Here is a 19,953-nt window from a genome sequence, read left to right on the forward strand (position 1 = left end):
ACAGAAAATGAGAAATGTCTAAAAAAAGATGCAGAGCTTTCAGACCTCAAAGTTCACATTCATAAAGTTTTAAGAGTTTAATAATATTGGTTGTTTGGTGGAATAACCCTGGTTGGTTTTTAATCACAGTTTTTGTTTTTCATGCAACTTGGCATCATGTTCTCCTCCACCAGTCTTACACACTGCTTTTGGATAACTTTATGCTGCTTTACTCCTGGTGTAAAAATTCAAGCAGTTCAGTTTGGTGGTTTGATGGTTTGTGATCATCCATCTTCCTCTTGATTATATTCCAGAGATTTTTAATTTGGTAAAATCAAAGAAACTCATCATTTTTAAGTGTCTCTTATTTTTTTAGGACGAGCAGAAACTGCAGCTTTAAGTTCATGTAAAATTAGTTTTTCAGCGATGATCTAATCCCTCAGGAATGCTTCATTACACAATCGCCCACTTTATTTTGGTCCGGTTTGTGCCCCCATCCCTCCTCACCCCTCCCTCAGTGCGATTGGGTCTCGTTTGCTGCGTGTTATAAATGGCCGAGGGCGGAGACTCTCCTCAGGGTCTTTTATTATTTACAATATTTACTTCGGGGGAAGTCGTGGCTCATGTCATATTTATCTTGGTGAAAAATGGGCGCAGGCATGCGTTCCGTCTCTCCTGCCCACCTGCCCAACAAAAGACTCGGCGTGGCGCTGCTGACGCGCCTCGTGAAGTGTGTAATTCAGTGAGCTCAGACAAAGGAAACACATTAGTCTCGCACTTTAGTGATCAGATATAAAATTATAGCCAACAATCACGCTTATGCTGCGTTCACACTGCAGATAAACGTGTGAAAAATCCAGCAAAAACACACTAAATCTGATATATCTGATCAAATCTGATAGATATACAATCATGAAATCTGAATTAATGCAACTTTTACAGCAAAAAGACAGAAGGGAAATGGACGACAGCAGTGAGTGAGAGGTTCAGTGGTCAGACAGTGAGACAACAGAACTCAAAAAGTAATATTTAACAAGCTTGAAAATGTTAAAAGGTTTATAGAAACCAGTGTAATGCATTCTCGATGTTAAGTCCAGCTGAAGATACTGGAACTGCCCCTGTGTTTCTGGAGAAAATGAAACCGAAACTTCACGTGAAGCTCTGCTCCTCTTCAGTGCGTGAGCTTCAGTTCAGGAGTGTGAAATACTGATGTGCTGTGTGAAGTGTGTAATTCAGTGAGCTCAGACGCACTTTAGTAATCAGATATAAAATTATAGCCAACAATCACGCTTATGCTGCGTTCACACTGCAGATAAACGTGTTGAAAATCCAACAAAACACACTAAATCTGATATATCTGATCACTTCAGTGTTCAACATGTCAAATCTGACAGAAATATGATCGAAAAGTCAGAATTAATGTGACTTTTACAGCAAAAAGAAAGAACAATGTCACTAGCTTTCAGCTAGTATAGTATAAATAACACATATATATACCTAGACTCAGCACATAGCGTAGCATGGTCTATGTATATATATATCTATGTCATTATCAGTACAGTGATGGCGGCGCTCGGAGCTGAAGCTAGTAGTGTTATAGGATGTAAACAGTGTTTTTAATAAGCTTCTTTTTAAGCACTTTTTAAGTTATTAATGCCTGGTTTTAAATGTCAGGACTCTCCTCTTGGATTGTAGTAAGGAGGTGTGGAGCTACTTTGAGCTGGATAACGGTGTAAAAAGTGATTTATCAGGGTAAATTATGCCCCGTATCTCCCAGTCTGAAGGGTGTTTGTTGGATAAACTGTTAAAATTTCTGGATCTCTGAACGCTGTGGGAGAACGGAGGTGTGCTATTCATCAAATATAAGAACTTTTATCATGTTTTACTACAATAAAAGTCTGAAAAAACATTTTACACCACAGTATTTGGTGGGTTGGGGGTATCAGTCCAGCTGGGGGAGGGTGGGGGGTTGAGGGGGAGCGTGGGATTTTAGGAGAACCAGTGATCCACACTTTCTGAGTGTGTGTGTAGTGTGTGTGTGTGTGTGTGTAGTGTGTGTGTGTGTGTGTGTAGTGTGTAGTGTGTGTGTGTAGTGTGTGTGTGTGTAGTGTGTAGTGTGTGTGTGTGTAGGTAACTCTAGCCAGGCACTGAGGCAGTCAGGGCTAATGTTACACAGCCTGAAGGCTCTGCTACATCTGCACCCAACCCAGTGTGACAATACACAGGGCCAGCAGCCAAACTCTCTCACACACTCACACACACACACACACACACACACTGACATCACCCTGCCAGATCTCTCTGCTGTACGCTATTCGCCCTCTTGCATCAAAACTGTCCAATACCAAGATAATACAGTACATATCGTCGCTGTCCTATAAAAAACACTTATCTCCATTTTTGTCGATTTTTAGTTTAATCCATAATTTGAACAAACAAACTCTCCCTCACACTGTGCCAAAATTTCTTGATGAATGGACCAATAGAAACTCTTCAAAATGACCTGAAATAAACTCTTTTTACATTGACTTCCATTGAAAGTTTACAAGGTTTTTTGTCTCTCCTGTAAAGTTGCTGTTTTGGAGATAAGTGTTTTTTATTGGACAGCCATGATATAGGATTCCCATGATTAGTTATTTTTACTATTTGATTAGCCAATCAAAATGTGTTCATAATTATTAATAGCTAAAATAAAAAGAGAATGTCTTTTCAGATTTATTATTAGTAATAATTTTATTAGTGCTGATCGTCTACACTCTTAAAAAAGAAAATAAATACATTCAATGATGATCAATCAATCAACCAATCAACCGTTATTTTTACTTGGGAGTACACACATGAGGGTGACCCTCATTTACGATGCAGCCGAACATTCACAGTTATTTTTTACCGTGCGTCCACACCGAACGCGACGCGAGCGACAAAGCAGCCGGAAGTCATTCATTTTCAGTGAGAGCGAGCGACACTGGGCGACAGGCAGCGACGCGGAAGAGTTGACCAGAACTTAACTTTATGCAAATGAGCAGCGACGCGCGGCGGCGACTACCAATCAGAAACAGATTCTCATATGTCCGGCCTGAAATCGCTGCTCTGATTTTCGGTTCCTACTGAAGATTTATTCCGCCAGCAAAACGGAGAGAACGGAACTGAACTGAGCTGAACTGAGGTAAAATACTCCACTACACCAGCAGCTACCCCACTATACTACTATCCTTACAGAATTACCTTATTTTATAGAAAACTATATATTAAACTGAGGAAATTATTTATTAAATTAACAGATTTATGACAACTAAAAAATATTTTTTTAATTAACAGAACCTTTTATTGAAACAAAGGGAATTATTTATTAAAGTTAACATAACGATTTATTACAACTGAAGAAAGTATTTAATACATTTAACGCAACGATTTATTCAAACTGAGGTATGGAATTTGGAACGATTTAGTTAAAACTGAGAGAATTATTTATTAAATTAAGAGAAAGACTGTTTATTAAATCAAGAGGATTATTTAATATATTTAAGTAAACATATTAATTACATCCAAGGAATTATTTATTACATTAAGTTAACAATATTTTAAATTATGGACAAATATATTTATATTATATAATATATTGTAAGAGAATGATTTACTACATTAAGGAAAATAATGTATTATATTTAAGTAAACCCATTTATTGTAATATGAAATAATTATGTTAAATAATTGTACTTAATAATAGTTATAAAATATATAAAGATTTATTGTTTGTGAAACGTCTGTACGACTGTTTATGGTTTAGGAATTGTGTAGAGAGGCTGAACCCTTGTTTCTGTACGTGCCGTATTAGGAAAACGCCCACCAGCGACAGCTCGTTCTGAGTGAGACACGCCCACAAGCGACTCATCGCCTGTTGCACAGGCGACACAGAGCGATTTTATCGTGTTCGGTGTGAACATACAGTTAAAAGGGACTGAAAACACTTAATAAAAAAAAAGAAGTAATTAGAAATAATCACAAACAAAATAGTTAAAAAAATAAAACTAAGAAAAGAAAGAAATACATATTTTAAAACAATATTTCATATGGATTAATAAAATATATATTAAAAAAGAAAAAAATAATAAATAGTAAAAAGACCATAAAAAAAATTGACGCATAAAAAGTAAAACTAAAATATAAAATGAAAAAAAGAGAATAATAAAAAGAGTAAAAGTAAAGTTAAATAATAAGAATAATAAAAAAAATGATATAAATCATTTCAGCATTGATATCATCATATAAAGTCACACTGCAGAACATGCAATGTCAAATAAAGACAATATATATTCAATATATATTCAATATATATACAATCTGCCCAATAACCCTTACTGTACTAGAATCTTGGAACATTTTTCATAAACATAATTTTTTTTATTCTAATGTTTTATATTTTCTTAGTTCATTACCAATAATTTTATTGTTTCTTATCATTCTTATTATTTTATTTACTTTTACTATTATTATCTTTTTCTTTATTTTATATATTTTATCAATTCTTTACTTTTTATGTGTCAATTTGTTTTTATGGTCTTTTTAGAATTTTCTATTTTTATTCATCTATATTAAATGTTGATTCAAAATTTATATATTTTTTATTTATTATATTTTACTATTTTGTTCCTTATTATTATTATTATTATTATTATTATTATTATTTCTTAAAAAATGTTTTCAATCTATTTTAAACTGTAATTGTAAATGAGGGTCACCCTCAATGTATTCCTGAATAAAAAATAAAGGTAGATTGATTAATTGATTGATTGTTACAATTATGATTTCACAAAATAGAAAACTACTTCAATTTTTACTTTAAAACAGCAGATCTGCAATAATTACATGTTTTCCACAAGTTTAAATAGTTCAAATCACATTTTAATCACTGTTTAATATTCTTTGGACACGTGTTTGAGGCAAGGAAACGTAAATGTTAATGTTAGGAAAACCTTAAAGTTAAATCGCATCCCATCTGTAAAACATGGTGGTGATAGTATCATGGGCATGGGCTTGAGTTTGGGCTGTATTGCTTATCTTTATTGACCATCACTGACGGAACAATGGGAAAAAGGTTGTGATCTGAATCTCAGGAGAATGTGGGCCACACAGCAAGACAATGACCCTAAGAAACCTTAAGTTGTTCTATTAATAAAAGAACTGTAAAATAAGAATAAAGAAATGTTTTTTTTGAATGTTTTAAAATGGGATATTAAAATGTTTCATTAAAAGCTTTTGTGTGCGTCCTAATCACAAATTAAATCCATGCAAAACCTACATAAGCGATTTTGAAATATTTAAAAATTAAAGAAAACTGACATTAAAAATAGGCATTTTGGGGGGTAATCAGAGTTTATTTTTGTTATTAATCAGGTTATTAAAGCAGAAACTACAACAAATCATTTGCTAACAGTTTAGCATGTCTCAGAACACTTTGGAGTCCCCCAGGGCTCTATTTTAGGGTCCATTAAATAGACATTAATTACGATACTTAAGCAGTTAGTAATGCAGAGTGAAAAAACAGAAGTCTTGTCCTAAAAACAGGGTTCAAGGAATCAGGAAGAGTCGTAGCCTCATTAGATCAGCTCTTAAAACAGACTGAGAGCCTTGTTCTGGAAGTGCCAATCAAGCCTGGTTCTGACCTGAGGGGTCAGGGGTCATGACCCTTAAGAAAGCCTAGGACAATAATCACGGGACAGCAAACAGATGGCTTTCATTTGCTTTGGAGGAAAATGAGTGAAGGTATACGTCTCTCTATGTCGTCTCTCAGTCTACCATTGGATCCTTCGAATCGTGCATCGAGTGGCAGAGTAAAAAAAATTACTGTATTTAAATGTTTTTACTTAAAATACTTTCATTTTCCCTAAAATCTTCAGAGCTCCTTATAATCTGGTGCTCCTTATGTATGAATTCTATCAGTCAGGTATTAAGGAGCAGTAAAGACACTCCACTGAAGTACAGAGTTATACAGGAGATTCAGTGAAGTTTCTCCAGCACTAAGGCTGGAGCAACATTAGCATTAGCTAATAACCTTTTAGAGGTAGGTATTATTATCAGCCTGTAGCCTGCTGCTAGCCCTGCTAGCACTGATGGAGCAGCATTAGCATTAGCCACTAACTGTTAAGAGGAGAATATTATCGACCGGTGGCCTGCTGCTAATTCCCCCTGCTAGCACTGCTGGAACAGCATCAGCATTAGCCACTAACTGTTCAGAGGTGAGTATTAGGCTTACAATCGCCTACAAGGTGATGACAGTACAGGCTCCTTCCTACCTGCACTCGCTCCTGAAGGCTTACGCTACCTCCCGGCCGCTGCGCTCCTCCAATGAACGTCGCCTCGCTTTACCAAACACTCACACAAAGCCCAAATCCAGACTGTTCTCATACAGAGTTCCCCAATGGTGGAACAAACTACCTTCTACTACCAGATCAGGAGAATCTCTCGCTATCTTTAATAAACTCCTGAAGACAGAGCTCTTCAAAGAGCACTTACTCTCCTAACACCTCTAACTAACTACCTTCTACTACCAGATCAGGAGAATCTCTCACTATCTTTAATAAACTCCTGAAGACAGAGCTCTTCAAAGAGCACTTACTCTCCTAACACCTCTAACTAACTACCTTCTACTACCAGATCAGGAGAATCTCTCACTATCTTTAATAAACTCCTGAAGACAGAGCTCTTCAAAGAGCTCTTACTCTCCTAACACCTCTAACAAACTACCTTCTACTACCAGATCAGGAGAATCTCTCGCTATCTTTAATAAACTCCTGAAGACAGAGCTCTTCAAAGAGCTCTTACTCTCCTAACACCTCTAACAAACTACCTTCTACTACCAGATCAGGAGAATCTCTCACTATCTTTAATAAACTCCTGAAGACAGAGCTCTTCAAAGAGCACTTACTCTCCTAACACCTCTAACTAACTACCTTCTACTACCAGATCAGGAGAATCTCTCACTATCTTTAATAAACTCCTGAAGACAGAGCTCTTCAAAGAGCACTTACTCTCCTAACACCTCTAACACACTAACTACTTCTAACCTCATTTCCTTCTTCCTCTTCTCTACTCCTCTATCACATTATTTCCCTCTGACCTCCTTAAGGCCCTATCTATAGATGCTTTATTTTTAACTTCTACTATTTTTGTACTTAACCTCTTCTATTATTTGCACTTCATTATTGTAAGTCGCTTTGGACAAAAGCGTCTGCCAAATGTAATGTAATGTAATGTAATGTAATGTAATGTACTATCGGACTGTTGTCTACTGCTAGCCCCCCCCCTACTAGCATTGCTGAAGCAGTATTAGCATTAGCCACTAACCATTCAGAGGTGAGTATATCGGACTGTAGTCTGTGTGTTTACTGTCTTAAAACAAGCTACGTGGGATGAACCACTAGCTAATATTACCCTGGCTTACCGGAGTTTTTCAGTGTAATGCTAAGCACTAGCTCTTTCACCGTTTAGAGGCGAGTATTATCTGCCTGTAACTTGCTGCTAACCACCGCTAGCACTGCTGGAGCAGCATTAGCATTAGCCACAAACCATCCTAAGCGCTAGCTCTTTTGCTATTTAGAGGTAGGTATTATTATCGGCCTGTAGTGTACTGCTAACCCAAGCAAGCATTGTTGGAGCAGCATTAGCATTAACCGCTAACTGTTCAGAGGTGAATCTTATTGGCCTGTAGTGAAATCTGTAAATCTAAGCTTACTGTAAAGAAACAGAAGCGATTTAATCACCCAAATGAACAGTTTTCACAGTTTTTTATAAGAGAAATCTGTGTAGATTAAAATCCAGCACTCGTTTAACTTTAAAAGTAAAGAAATGCTATTCTTTAAGAATTACAGTTTTGTTTACTTAACTTATCTTAGCTTTATCGAGCAGTAAGATCTGCTGGTTTCAAAAAAGGAAAACATGGCGCCACCCGTGTTCCTTACTAGTGTTGCACAATGCATCGCATATATCTGGAAAAATACATCAGCAGCGACTTCGGGGTCCAAATAACAAAAAAAGACGTCACCGGACAGGAGAGTGTCCATAAGAGAGGAGTGTGTTTGTTCTGAGAAATATATTTAAAGGTAAAATCTCAACATCTCAGCATCTCCACCGAGCAGGACCATCATTTTTCCCTCCTCAAACCCTGCGTCTTTCCTGTGCCTTTGGGCTGTGTAAGGTGATAGATGGCGGTGAACGTCTCGTGCCAGCGGCACAGCCACGGCCGACCCCAGGGGAGACGAGTCGCCATCAATAATACAGAGACTGGTACAGCCTCCCAGTCGCTGAGTCTCGCCTAAGGGGGCTTTTCAGACCAGTCAGCACCAGACTCCGGCTCGGGCTGGAGCTCCTGACCATGATGATGTTATAGAACATTTACACATTTGTAGACACGGCTGTCTGGAGCAGGACACGCTCTGTCTGCATCTGCATTGATCTGTGTGGAGCGACCGACGTCAGGATGTTGTTAAAAAAAAATGAAGAGAGCACTTCAGTTTCTGAATCAGTTTCTCTGATTCTGCTATTTATAGGTTTATGTTTGAGTAAAATGAACATTGTTGTTTTATTCTATAAACTACAGACAACATTTCTCCCAAAGTCCAAATAAAAATATTCTCATTTAGAGCATTTATTTACAGAAAATGAGAAATGACTGAAATAACAAAAAAGATGCAGAGCTTTCAGACCTCAAATAATGCAAAGAAAACAAGTTCATATATATATATATATAATAAATCTTTAATATTTGGTGAAATAACCCTGGTTTGTTTTTAAACACATTTTTTTTAATGCATCTTGGCATATATCATATCTATATATAAATATGGATATTTATAGGTTTTAAAACATCCCCAGCTTACTTAAGCCTTTTTAGCTCTTCTGGTCTTCAAGTGAACAACCCAAAATGGTACACAAGTTATTAACAAACTAGTAAAAATGACCTAAAAACTGACAAACAACTGACTTTTTTTGCTTTAGAAAAAATTAATTGGTTAATAACAATGGAAAAATAAACTGAGAAAAAAACACAGAAACACAGAGAACTCTGTAACTATTAAAAAATACTATATTTTTCTGACTATAACGCGCCTTAATTAAAATCCTTAAATTTTCCGCAAAAAAATGTCAAATACGATAGTTTTTCTCTTTTTTTATCTGTGCAAAACAAATTTAGACTTTTGATCAAGTAATTAATAAATACACTTTTTTATGTCTTACAAAAAGAGAGAACTAGAGAAAGAAATACAGACATACACCACCAGTCATAAGTTTTAGAACACCCCCATTACCTCCCCATTTTTGAAATTTATACTAAATCCAGTGTACAAAACTGTACAGTAAACTGCCAGAACAAAATCGAAAACTAAAAACTGATAAAATGTAAATTTAGTATTGTAAAAGAACATAGTATATTGTAAAAGTATATTGAAAATCATATAGGCCTTAATTGCTTAAAAGCTTATAGCTAATAAGTAGCCATGGAAATAAATTTACACTTCCACACTTACAGCACATTCACACTTTCATCATCATAATAACTATAAAAAGACTCAGATAAAACACAGAGAACTCTGTAACTATTAAAAGTAGAAGTTCTTTCTTTTCTTTAGAGAAATTACAGATGAAGTCAGAGAGCGGTGAGTACTGTTTCCTACACCTTCAAATAAAGACTCTTAGAAACTGGAGACAAAAAACTGCTACAGGAAGACGTCTGGCTGACCCACATGGAAACAGCAGCTGCATTGCTGAGATAAAAATTATGTCTAGATGATCATAAAGCTCTGCAACTCGACTACTAAACAACAGTTTTCTTCTAAAACCTTTGACCTGTGATGTATACAGACGGCAGTATATATATCTGCATCTGTAGGTAGCAGCCACTGAAAGAGAAACCCGGCCGTAGAGCCGGCGCTCAGCGGGAGTGCCGGGTGGAATGGCTTCGGCACCTTGATATCAGCTCATGTCTATTTCAGGACCAATCTTTTATTTAGTCACAACATCCCAGCATCATGAAAAATTCATCCGTGCACGCTCTTCACTAATACTGCCCGTGTCCGGTAATGTCCCGTCTTTAAATATTTCTCAGGACAAATGGACTCTTCTCTCAGGGACACTCTCCTGTCCTGCATCTCAGTATATGGTTTCAGCGGGGAAGTGTCCGCTGATAATGTGATTGGACCCTGTAATCAACCTGAGACATGTTTACGCTTACGTTTTTGACTCAACATTGCACAGCTAGTGAAAGTAGTAGTAAAAGTATTTTTCGTAGTATAAGGAGCACTTAAAAGTATTTAATTGCTGAAACACAGAGTTATACAGGAGTTTTAGTAAAGTTTTTCCAGCACCGAGACTGGAGCAGTTTTAGCATTAGCCGATAACTGTGCTAAGCACTAGCTCTTTCCTCATTCGGAGGTGAGTATATCGAATTGTAGCCTGCTGCTAACCCTGGCTATCACTGCTGGAGCAGCATTAACAATTGCTGCTAACCACGCTAAACGCTAGCTCTTTCGCTCTTTCGATGGCAACTTTACAGGAGAGAAATAAAACCTTCATAACTTATAATGGAAGTCAACGTAAATAATTTGTTTTATTATTTTAGGTCACTTTAAAGTATTTTTATATTGGTCTGTTCATCAAGACTTTTTGACAGTGTAAGGGACACTGTACAGATTATGTAGTAAACTAAAAATCCACAAATTTATTGATATACCTGCCTTTATTCATAGGCGGGTATATCATTCTGTAGTCTGCGTGTTTACCGTGTCAAAACAAGCTATGTGAGATGAACCGTCTGGCTGACCCACATGGAAACAGCAGCTTTAGCTTTTAGCTCAGATTAACAGGATTAAGGACTGAGTCTCAGTTTCAGCAGAGAGCTAATCTTACTTTAACTTTAATTTTACTTTAGTAAATTACTTTTGCTAACCTAGATTTTGCCTATTGTGTTTACATTAGCAAACATTTTAGCTAGTTGTACTGTATGTTTAACATTAACATTAAAACCGCCACAAAACAATATAAAACTAATTCTATTAATAATTCGTAATTAGTGAACGTTGCTCAACTAACATTCAAATGCATGTCTATTAAATGCAACTGAACTGTGAGATGAAAGTAAATGACTAACTATTAAATTAAACCTACAACAAACTAAGCGCAGGTTTAGGGTTAGGTTTAAGGTTTATGTTAGGATAGAGCATCATTTACATCATTTAACCAAGAGTTAAGTTGCATTTAGCATATATGACATACAATTAAATGTTAGATGGATGTCAGGAGAGCATCAACCAAACATCTATATAGGACCATTTATATACATACAGGAGAGAAATAAAACCTTCTTAACTTACATTGGAATTGAACGTAAATATTTTTGGTAATTTTGAAGTATTTCTATTGGTCCTTACATCAAGAACTTTTGAAACTTTATATGTTAATTTGTAGTAAAGCAGTGCTGGAACTAAAAAAAGACAGGAACACAGAGAACTCTGTAACTATTAAAAGTAAAACTGCTACAGGAAGACGTCTGGCTGACCCACATGGAAACAGTAGCTTTAGCCTTTAGCTCAGATTATTAACATGATTAAGGACTGAGTCTCAGTTTCAGCAGAACTGAAGAGAAGAATTTAGAAGTTCTTCCTAAAAGTAAAAAAATAATAAAAAGCCGCCGACAACAAACGAGCGGCAACAAATTTAAGCTTTTCAGATCCAGTCAGTAACTGAAAATTTTTACAAAATACAGTGCACAACTCCCAGAGCCTTTATGGAAAACAATATCGAAAACTACAAACTGATAAAATGTACTTTTAGTATTGTAAAATAACATAGTATATTGTAAAAGTACATTGCAATTCATATAGGCCTATTTTCTTTTTAAAGGAATGATTTTAAGCAAACAGTTCATTGATTTACAGCTTATTTATAGCTAATAAAGTTTTAGTAGAGTTTTAGACTTAAACACTTACAGCACATTCAAACTTTCATCATCATAATAACTAGAAATAGACTCAGATAAAACACAGAGAACTCTGTAACTATTAAAAGTAGAAGTTCTTTCTTTTCTTTAGAGAAATTACAGATGAAGTCAGAGAGCGGTGAGTACTGTTTCTACACCTTCAAATAAAGACTCTTAGAAACTGGAGAAAAAAAACTGCTACAGGAAGACGTCTGGCTGACCCACATGGAAAAGGAAGAATTTAGAAGTCCTTCCTAAAAGTTAAAAAATAATAAAAAGGCGCCAACAACAAACGAGCGGCAACAAAGGGCTTTGGGGAAGCCGGAACTCAGTGTTCCCCTGATCCACGCCTCATTAATTTGAACAGGGGCCGGTGTGACAGTCTCCAGGGCCCGCGCCGGCCCTGCCGGGGGCTGAGCGGGAGTCGTGGAGCCCAGTGGAGGGGCTAATTGTCAGGCATGTAGTGACTGGAACTGCCCCTCCACCCGCTGCTCCACGCTCAGTACAGGCGGACCCGGCCGCGGTCTCGGGCGCGGCGAGTGAGTAATGGAGCTGTCAGGACTGAGTGTGAGGGACTGGTCAGGTAGAGACGATGCCATTACTCACGCAGTGACATAACCCGCAGTTAGACTTCATTAAAGCTACGCAGGGGTTCCAGCACTGATTGGGGAAATGTATAATTGCGGAACTAAACAGAAAACAGGTCGCCGAGGTGCGGAAACGTTAAGTGGAAGGAGAGGGTGAAGGAGGAAGGAGGAAGTTCATAGTTTTTTATTTTTGGGTTGATGAAGAAAAGTGAAGCTAATCAGTGAAGCCTTACGTTAAAATATTAATATATACAGCTCTGGACAAAAATAAGAGACCAAATAAAAATGATGAGTTTCTTTTATTCAATTTTACCACATTAAAAACCACTAGAATATAATCAAGAGGAAGATTCATGGTCACAAGCCATCAAGCCACCAAACTGAGTGGCATAAAGTTATCCAAAAGCAGTGTGTAAGACTGGTGGAGGAGAACATGATGCCAAGATGCATGAAAAAAACTGTGATTAAAAACCATCAGGGTTATTCCACCAAATATTCAAAGGTTTCTGAACTCTACTATCTAAACTTTTTGTTTTCTTTGCATTATTTGAGGTCTGAAAGCTTAATTTGAGAGAAATGTTGTCCATAGCTTATAGAATATTTTAAACAATTAAACAACACATTAAACAATAGAAGAAGAAGAAGAAGAAGAAGAAGAGGCGGTACAACATGTGATCCTTTATCTACTGTAACTGTAGATTATTAACCCTTATTTATAAACACTAATAAAAGCCGAGATTTAACGATAGTTGGATTCTGGCAGGGAGGCAGAATTCGGCACAACACCAAGAAAAAAAGGCAACTCTGAACTAAACTGACAACATTCTACAAACCAATCAGCATTGACCAATGTTGACTCCGCCCACATAGGTGACAATGGCAGTAAATGATGGTAGTAAAGTGGTTTAGTGCGCTCGGTCAGTAAACTGCAGTGTGAAACCGAAACTAAACGTACTAAAACCCTAAAAAAAAACCTGTTAGGCCCTAAAAGAGACACAATGGTGAAATAATGAACTGATCGCTGTACTGATTTTCTGTATTTCAGCAAAATTCAGAACCAGAAATGCAGAAATGAGCCACAGTCTAAATGCACATAATAGCCCCCCCCCAACGCTCACATCATTACCACCTCCCCTTTATAGCAAATAAATGGGGTAGCGGAGGTGAGCTGGGAGTAATAGGTACACGTGTAGAGTATTCCGGGCAGGACGCTCTGTCCTGAAGGTACTTTATGTTACACGGCGTGACCTCATGGGACCGAACGTATTGCTTAATGAGAGTTTTCACTCTTTTCCCTTTTTCCCCATCGCTCCCTCGCTCCCCGGCTCCCCCGCCCCCGCTCTGGACGACCTTGAAATTCTGCAAGCTCAACGAGACGCTTTACGGATAGTGTGTGCATGGGGTTCAAGGGATGTGGTTGATGATGCGGGTGCAGGTGATGCTGTGGAGGCAGCGGCTGTTGTGGCTGCAGGTGATGCAGGAGATGCAGAAGGTGCAGGGGATGCATTGCATGCATCATGTGCAAGCGATGCTGTGGATGTGGAGATTGCAGGAGATGCAGCAGGAGCAGGGGCTGTGGTGGCTGCAGGTGATGCGGAAGGTGCAGGTTATGCAATGTATGTGGTGGGTGCAGGTGATGCATTGTGTATCAGGTGCAAGTGATGCTGTTGATGTGGTGGGTGCAGGTGATGCGGTGAATATGGTGGGTACAGGTAACGCAGTGGATGTGGTGGATACAGGTGAGGCGGTGGATGCAGCTTGTGCAGGGGATGCATTGAATGTGTCAGATGCAGGGAATGCACTGGGTGCAGGTTATGCAGTGGACGTGACGGGTGCAGGGGATGCAGGGGATGCGACGGGCAGGCAGGCGGGTGCCAGAGGATGTGTTGCTGCCCCCGTCGTGTTTGTCAAACAAATTAAACGCGCTGGAGATTCTTCACCTGCCTTGTGCACTGCTGCCGCATATGGCTCCCCCATTCAAAATAAGGAAATATGCATACATTAGCATGCCTAATGGCCGACCCTCTCCATTTAATATGCAAATGCGCTGAAATATTACTGAACACCGTCTGTTCTAAATGAATAAATTTGAATTGCAATTAGAATAATCCTTTATAATTAATGAAAACTGTCAATTTTGGTTCAGGAGTAATTTGATTAACAGGCTGATGGGCCGGCGTTTGAGTCCCGCGGTGGCGGGGGGGGGGGGGCGGAGGGGGGCGGCGTGGGGAAGTACGGGGTACTCCCGGCTCTGACCCGTCCAGGAACCAGACTTTACATTATTGATTACAGTCACTAATGAACCTGCAGAGATCCAGAGCACAGAGATCCAGAGCACAGTCTAGAACTGGGTCTAATTTAACCAGTTCAACCAGTTCAATCAAGTACACCAAAATTACCAAAATATGCAGCAGTATGGCTATAACAGATTACAAACCATTAAAAATCTGGTGATTCTGTATCTACTGTAACTGTAGATTAATTACAGAGCAGTACGGGTACAACAGATTACAGTGCTGGTGATTCTGTATCTACTGTAACTGTAGATTAATTACAGAGCAGTACGGGTACAACAGATTACGGTGCTGGTGATTCTGTATCTACTGTAACTGTAGATTAATTACAGAGCAGTACGGGTACAACAGATTACGGTGTTGGTGATTCTGTATCTACTGTAACTGTAGATTAATTACAGAGCAGTACGGGTACAACAGATTACAGTGCTGGTGATTCTGTATCTACTGTAACTGTAGATTAATTACAGAGCAGTACGGGTACAACAGATTACAGTGCTGGTGATTCTGTATCTACTGTAACTGTAGATTAATTACAGAGCAGTACGGGTACAACAGATTACAGTGCTGGTGATTCTGTATCTACTGTAACTGCGGTTTGATTTAGGGCGTGTCAGTGTGTCTTTGCTATCGTAACGACGGGAAAAGTACACGTTCTTCGCATCTTGAAATGCAAAGCAAAAGGCATGTACTAATTCTCTTAATTAATCATTGGTATATTATATAAGAACTTCTGAATATTCTTGGAATTAAAAGAACATCAGGCGTTAAGAGGGAGTATTAGCATTAATATAATATACTACTATAATATCAGTATATCATCAAATAAAAATGGTATTAAATAAAAAAATTAAATAAAAGACAATATTATTGGGTTTTTTTTAGGAATACTTCTTATCCAATATATCCCCCCACACACACACTCACAATATAAACACACACACACCAAAGCGTCCACAGAACAAATGTTTTCCTACCTGTTTACAGGGATGGTGGAGTGGACCCGTGGGGCGTGAAAGAGAGAGAGAAAAGAGGGAGAAATGTTGATTAGTTAATTATACAGTTAATTCTGAAGCATGTGCTCGCTGTGGCAATGCCTGACAAATGTGTGTAATGATCTCTAAACGTGTAAAGAAACACACAGATGGTGCCAGCCTACAGTTATGACACATTAAACAGCCCGTCACCACCAGAATCCGCTATAAACCCAAATATACTCTTTCATTTATTTAATTATCTACATCATATGGAGGAGAATCACATCAAAACAGCTCATACATTTACACTTCAAACACAAGCACAGCCGATACAGGATTACAGGAATATTACACTCAATATATAAAGAGCTACAAATACATTAAAGAGAATAAAACACTCATACATACACTGAAGCATTAAAACAAACATAAGCATTTATCAGAACTTACGGTTCAATATATCACAATATAATACCATACTGACACTGTAAGCAAGCCAATATATATATATATATATATATATATATATATATATATATATATATATATATATATATATATATATATATATATATATATATATTATGTTTGTTCCAATCAATCATAATGTAAAACAATGCATTATCATATTTATAAATATATATATATATATATGTATATTTTTTTTTTATCAAATCATCTTAATTTATACTATTTATTATTAGCGCTGTGTTGGCATTACATATCACAATACAGAGCTTATGATTCAACTGTAATGTATATTACAATATATTGCTATACTGATACTGTAAGCAAGGCAGTGTATTGTAACTGTTTAAATCAAAATATAAAACAATGCATTATCATATTTATAAGATATAATTATCTTAACAAATCATCTTACGGATCCTCTGGATATATGTAAATATATATTTATACCATATATTAACATTAGTATGTAACATTAATGTACAAATATTAAAGAAACATATATAGGATTCATATCCATATGGTATTAAAAGTTGCATTCATGTATGTAAGACATATATAAAATATATGAATGTCTGTATATTCCTAAAATTAAAAGGTTATCAGACTTTTTAAACTGGGAGTTTTAGCTTTTTTATACGACTATAATATCAGTATATCATTATTGGTATTAAACAGAAATTGTTTTTAAAATGACATTAATATTGTTTATTGCTATATTGTTCATTTCTAGGATAATATATCATAGTTATTATCCATAAAAACGGTACAGGGCTTATTATATGCATAATAACATTACTATATGAATATAAAATATATTATAAATATACAGAGAATTCATATTCATATGGTATTATATGTTGCATTTATATATGTGAGACATATATTAAAATATATGATTGTATATTCAAATATATATATATATTTAATTTGTCTATGCAAGTATATATTATATGATATAATTATTATATACACACACACATATGTGTATAAATATATATATATTTCACATCCATAAACATATATGTCAATATATACATTTCTTTACATTTTTAATATGTGTCATATAAAGTTAGCCCATACTGGGGTTTTACTCACTCACTATATGGTCTGATATATGGATATACATGTACATATATTTTGTTTGCATTAAGCTCTTTATTCTGAGTGTATTTCTTGGCTCAGTATCAGATTGATTGGTCTCATATGGATCCCGACTAACAGAATAAAAGCACAGCTGTTCTCACAGATGTACAGAATCCAGTCCGTCCCGGTTCGTTCCGGACCCCCCGCACCGAGAAACACCATGCCGGCTCCTAAACCCCGCCCACCTACCAAACTCACCACGGCGACAAGCTTCAGATATATAAACCCCATAATTATATTAATATATTAAATATAAAAACAGCCCTTCCTCCCTCCCACACTCTTCTACAAGCAATTAAGGCTTTTCTGGCAGGTCAGTGGTGCTGCTGGACCTGGTAATGGTGTCACTTCCTCTCCAGTCACAAGTAGCTGTCGCTCAGCCCTGCCAATAATTAGCCGGAGACTCCGCACCAATGTAGCGGCTAATTAGCAAATTACTCTGAAAAAAGCAGAGCCCCTAATTAACGCTTATTATGGCATTTCAGGAGTTGCGGCTTTAATTAGCGCCGATCGGGCGCTCGCATTTCAATACCGTCTGCTCACTTCCCTCCACTGTCCTCCTCGATCTGCCATCCATCCACCGCCACCGCACCCCCCCAACACCGCCCAACACTCCTACACACTGTCTGCTCAGCCATCACTAACCGAACACCACCAACCAATCGCCAAACACCAGAAACACTGCGTACATACGCACTACACACTGTCTGCTCAGTGGCCACCAACCAAATGCCACCAACAGATTGCCAAATGCCAAACACCCAACACCACAAACCAAACACCCAACTCCACAAACCAAACACCCAATGCCACACACCAAAAAACCAACGCCACACACCAAACACCCAACGCCACAAACCAAACACCCAATGCCACAAACCAAACACCCAATTCCACAAACCAAACACCCAACACCAAACACCCAACGGCACAAACCAAACAGCCAACGCCACACACCAAACGTTCCACACCATACACCCAACACCACAAACCAGACGCCACACACCTAACGCCAAAAACAGATGCCACACACCAAATGCCAAACACCACACACCAAACACCCAACACCACAAACCAGACACCACACAGCAAACACCACACACCAAACGCTATACGCCAAATGGCACACACCAGACACTACGTGCCAAAAACCAAATTCTAAACACACACTGTGTACATATATACTACACACTTTCTGCTCAGCCACCACCAAACATACCAAATGCCACACCAAACACTGAACAAACAAAAAACCAAACCTTTACCTTCCTTTAACAGAACTGTGACTGCTAGCTGCAGTCTGGTGTTGTGAGGTTAATAACTAAAGAACTAAAGTCATAATCCTCATATTATATCACAGTTAGCATCTCCAGTTAGCCTTTAGCCTTTAGCCGTTGTGGCTAATCTGCTACTGAGTGGGTTTTATATGAGGATTCCTCAGGTCAGCTTATATAGTTAAGAACAATAAAGAACATCATTTTAATTTAATTTATCAGGATTTTTGGTTTAAATATCACTGAACACTGCAATCCTTCACTCCACTCCACACAAATCACCCCCCCACCCCCCCAAGACACCGAACACGCCCCTATTGTCACTTCACACCCCTTTTATCCTCTCCTTTATCTCTCCTGGTTGTATAATGACCCCCGATGACCCCCCCCCCGTCGGTACTGCAGTGAAGAGCTGCTGCTGTAATGAAGTGACGGTAATGAGCTCCTTCAGCTCCGCGGCTAAATGTGTTTATACTGGGGACCTGCCCCCCCTGCCACCCCCCCAACACTCAGACACGCTACAGTATATAATAACCCCACTCACCGATAACGTACCGCACACACTTAACCCTTTACACCCTGCAGGTACCGCACTGTGCTGAAGTTTTAGACACCTGTGGGAATTTTAGTAAAAAAAAAAGCTTCGGTAACAGTTCTTATGAACCCTGTATTCATAATACCTTATGAACGCATTCATAGTGCATTAAATGACATGCATAATACCTTATAATGACTGTAATAAAGCTTTATAATAACTCATAAGTACTTACAGCAACATTCATAACACATTACAAACTACAAGTATAAGGGTTTATAAAGAAAGGGCTTATAATGCCTTATAATATCTGCTCATAAGAACATTGTACAATGTAATGTTGTTAAAATGTCAAAACATTAAAACGTGACAATTTTAAACACTACAACATAAAAATGGTAAAATGTTAAAAATGACTTTAAAACTTTAGAAATTTTGCAACTTTAACAGGTTAAATTGTTAAAACTTTAAAATGTTAAAAATGGCTTTAAAACTTAAATAATTTAAAAACTTTAACAGGTTCAATTGTTTAAACATTAAAACGTTAAAAATTTTAAAAATTACTTTAAATCTTTTGAAACTTTAACAGGTTAAATAGTTAAAACATTAAAATGTAAAAAAAAAAATGAAATGTTAAATATGTTGAAAATTACTTTTTAAAACTTTTAAAAACTTTAAAACTTTAACAGGTTAAATCGTTAAAACATTAAAATGTTAAATTA

At 37.3% G+C, this 19,953-nt stretch overlaps 1 protein-coding gene across 3 annotated transcripts in view; it reads right to left on the reverse strand.

The window, feature by feature from the left end:
* Nucleotides 1-19,953, reverse strand: part of ebf1b (EBF transcription factor 1b) — a 219,206-nt gene that overhangs the window by 89,449 nt on the left and 109,804 nt on the right. The gene's annotated exons all lie outside the window — the stretch shown is intronic.

This window comes from Astyanax mexicanus, chromosome 17 (genome assembly GCF_023375975.1).
Source record: "Astyanax mexicanus isolate ESR-SI-001 chromosome 17, AstMex3_surface, whole genome shotgun sequence".
Classification (NCBI taxonomy): domain Eukaryota; kingdom Metazoa; phylum Chordata; class Actinopteri; order Characiformes; family Acestrorhamphidae; genus Astyanax; species Astyanax mexicanus.